At 33.8% G+C, this 3,406-nt stretch overlaps 1 protein-coding gene across 4 annotated transcripts in view; it reads left to right on the forward strand.

Moving 5' to 3' along the window:
* The window catches only part of FOXP2 (forkhead box P2), a 1,127,785-nt gene extending 1,126,107 nt beyond the window's left edge, over window positions 1-1,678 (forward strand). For all 4 annotated transcript variants that reach the window (XM_054692568.1, XM_054692569.1, XM_054692570.1 and 1 more), the window contains one exon: window positions 1-1,678. This exon is cut by the window's left edge and continues 2,319 nt beyond it. The gene's annotated coding sequence lies outside the window, so the exon portion shown is untranslated.
* The last annotated feature ends 1,728 nt before the right edge of the window (window positions 1,679-3,406 follow it).

Here is a 3,406-nt window from a genome sequence, read left to right on the forward strand (position 1 = left end):
AAGTTTTCAGTCATCTGGGATCCTACTGTATGGATTATCTGAAGGGAAAATGGGTCTTTCAGGTGCATGTTCAAAAGGCTTTGATGGACTGAAAGTAACTGTGAGAGCTGTACCATCAGGAGGGCGGCCTAAGACTACAATGCTAAAGTATGCATACCTCAGTTACAAAACTTTTGAAAGGAAGTCTCAGCCACAGAATGCATATACCTGTAGAGTTTTGCATGGGTTTTATATGAATACAATTTTAAAAAATAGCTGCTTGCACATTATACCAGAAAAACCTCCAAAACTGCAATTGCTTTGAAAATAGATTTTAGGTTTTTTGGAGTTTTCTGAAATGCTTGGTCTGTATTTTGATAATTGTGCATATTATGTAAAAATGTTGGTGGACCCATAAATGACCAGACTTTTTCTAAGAAAAATGTTGCTTTAATGCATTTCATGAATTTTTACTCTTATATCATTGCTTGCTAGTAATAGCAAATCTGCTTTTCTGCATCTGCTTTGCGTAGCTATTGTAAGGCTTTGAACTAATGTATGTATTTATTGCTTGAACTTCTGTGCATACCTTATAAAGCATAATGTCTGACAATTTAAATGGCTCATGTATTCTTGCTTCTATCATAAGCTGATTATGGGGACTATGATCTTTTGTATACAGCAAATTTTAACTGTAGCACAAACATCTGTTTATGTATTGGTGGAATATACCTGTTTTATTTATCTTTTTTGAGGTAAACTAATTTTTGATACTTTTCATTACTGTGTACTATGTTCATACTTTGAATTCTCTGACGTTAGAAGTCATGGTTGAGAAATGTAACAGCTGTTATTCGTTCTGTATTCATGGCTTTCACTGCTGAATAAAATAAAGGACCAAACCTAGGATTTGAAAGAAAACTGTCTACCTCTAACACCAGGGAGTTATCAGATTTTATTTTACATAGTTTTTGTCTACAAAAGACACAATTGCTTAAACCTAGTGGGCTTAAGGCATATATTCTGTGTGGTTGGATTCATGGCACACTTGTACTGTTTGAAAATCAATTAAAATTTCATGTGAATGTTACAAGTATTTGGTAGAATTACCACTAACTGGGTTTTCTTTAGATAACTCAGATATGGAGAGAATGTCATCAGCATTCTGTGTCTATAGCTGCTTAACTTCATAAGAATGCACTTCTTTGTGATTAGGGAATCGAAGAATAGTCAGCTAGGAATAGAGCTACAGAAGTACACTTAAAATAAACCATCCTGGACTCTATTGTCCCTGGGCAGATTTCAGTCACAAAATCCATTAGACTATTTTGTAAAGTTTTCAAATTGGGCGTTCACATTTTGGACAATTTATGAGTCTTCATCCTACACATGCCAATATTAACATGCATTTGGACAATAGCTTTATTAACACCATAAGGCTATTGAAAGGAATATGGCTTACCCTTGGTTATTTCAATAGTTCAGGTTGCAATGAAAAGTGTTTTGTTTTGTTTTTTTTTTGTTTGTTTGTTTTTTGTCCATGAACACTTGGCAAATCAGCAAAAAGAAAAAGGATGTACATTTTCCTATAGAATTAATGTATGAACAGTCTGTCACTGCTGTTGGATGTAAAAATGTATATGAAAACATTTCACTCACTTGGTTACATTTCTGAAGTATAAATAAAATATCTAATTCTTTTGACCCATTTATAACCCCTAGGATTTTATTCTTTCACAGAGACCATTCTTCCATGCCAGAGCCAAGTTATAAATTTGTCCCACGATTTGTTTAAAGTCATTTTCTTAGAAATTGGGAAATCATAAACTGGATTATGCTCAAATTTGTCAGTGAAAGTGGGGGCTGTTTGTCAAATACATTCCATTAATAACTATCTTCAAGTTCAAAATTTGCTTCACATAATCATCTCATGTTTTTATGTTTTATAGTAATAGAATTTGACATCATAAATTCTGAGCCTTGAAAAGAAAAAGGGAAAACAAGATTACATTCTCTTAACTTTATGACTTTTTAAATCTTATCCTCTTTTTTTTTTTGGTCTCCAAGTATCAGTCAAACCCATGCCATCCCCCCATGGCTTAGGAAAATGCCCGACTAGTGTAAGTATGTTTCGAAGGGAATGCTTTTCAAGCATTGTAGGATTAGCCCCACGCCTGTATCAGAGGCAAAAGTAAGCAATTTAACACTTCAACAGAAAGAAAGCTTGCCTTTTTCTTTAACTTGAATATACCTAAATCTGTCCTAATCAGAAGTAAAAGGTAAGTGAACACATTGAGTGTATTCTTATTGTATACATAATTTAGCATTTTCTGTCATGCCACTGAAAGACTATCCTGCCTAAAAGAGCTTTCCACAGGATAAATGTTGCTTTAAAAAATGTGAACATTAGATTAATTTTCTCAGACCTTAAAATTCATTTTTCACTATTGATTTAGTTGCAAGTAAATGAATACCAACTTGCCCTTGTCCAGTGTATTTTGTTAACTTACTAAAAGCTACATAATAAGGAGAATCCAATCCTGCCACTCTTTATACTACAATGTAAGGAAAACAATTTAGAGTTTAAACTATTTAGGAAGGGAGTAAAACTAATTCGGCATATTGTACATAAACCTAGGTTCAAACTCATGGCATCCTATTTGAAAACACTGTGTTGCCCAGATATGTATGGTATTATATGAATGGCGGTTTCAGCAGCTGTGTAAAAAATCCCGTACTAATTCTTTTGAGTTTGTAAAAATTAAAACAAAAATGATGGCAACTTTAAATAAACAGAATAGATGTAGAGATCTGGAAAAGTCACATTCTAAACATTTCTCCAGTCAGAATTCCTGAAAACTAAGTATTCAACTTCTGACTATTCCAAATACTTTACAAAGTGAGATTCAGACAAATTCTAAGTTTCAACATGATGAAGGAAGCTCAGAAAAGAAACTCAGCTACGCACTTTCACTGGAAACCAGTTTTTAAACTTCTACAAAACTTTTAAACACCAGAGAACATGAGAATATGCAACTGGAGAAGATAGTATGACTTGGCCCTGATTTAATGTGTTGTTCCTTTTACTTTCTCTCTGTTTGCTTACCATCGATACAGACACAAGGAATAATGTGACACTCGAATAAACATATAGATCAGTAGTGGTGAGAGAGGTAGAGAGTGATATTTCTGGGGAGTTCGCACCTTACATTGGCTGATGGGTTATGCAAATGCACGCATAATTCTCACACGCACACACATACTTCTGAAATAAAACAACTTTACATCCTAAACATATATTGTTGATTTCACACTCTGCTGCTGAGGTTTATTTGAGAGTCTTTGAAATAAATATCAACCAACCTGTCCTTCATCGAAGCTGATTTTATCTTTAAACTTTTAGCTCTTTAATTTCCAGTGCTCCTGT

Source organism: Talpa occidentalis, unplaced genomic scaffold (genome assembly GCF_014898055.3).
Source record: "Talpa occidentalis isolate TD23 unplaced genomic scaffold, MPIMG_talOcc4v2.1, whole genome shotgun sequence".
Taxonomy (NCBI): Eukaryota; Metazoa; Chordata; class Mammalia; order Eulipotyphla; family Talpidae; genus Talpa; species Talpa occidentalis.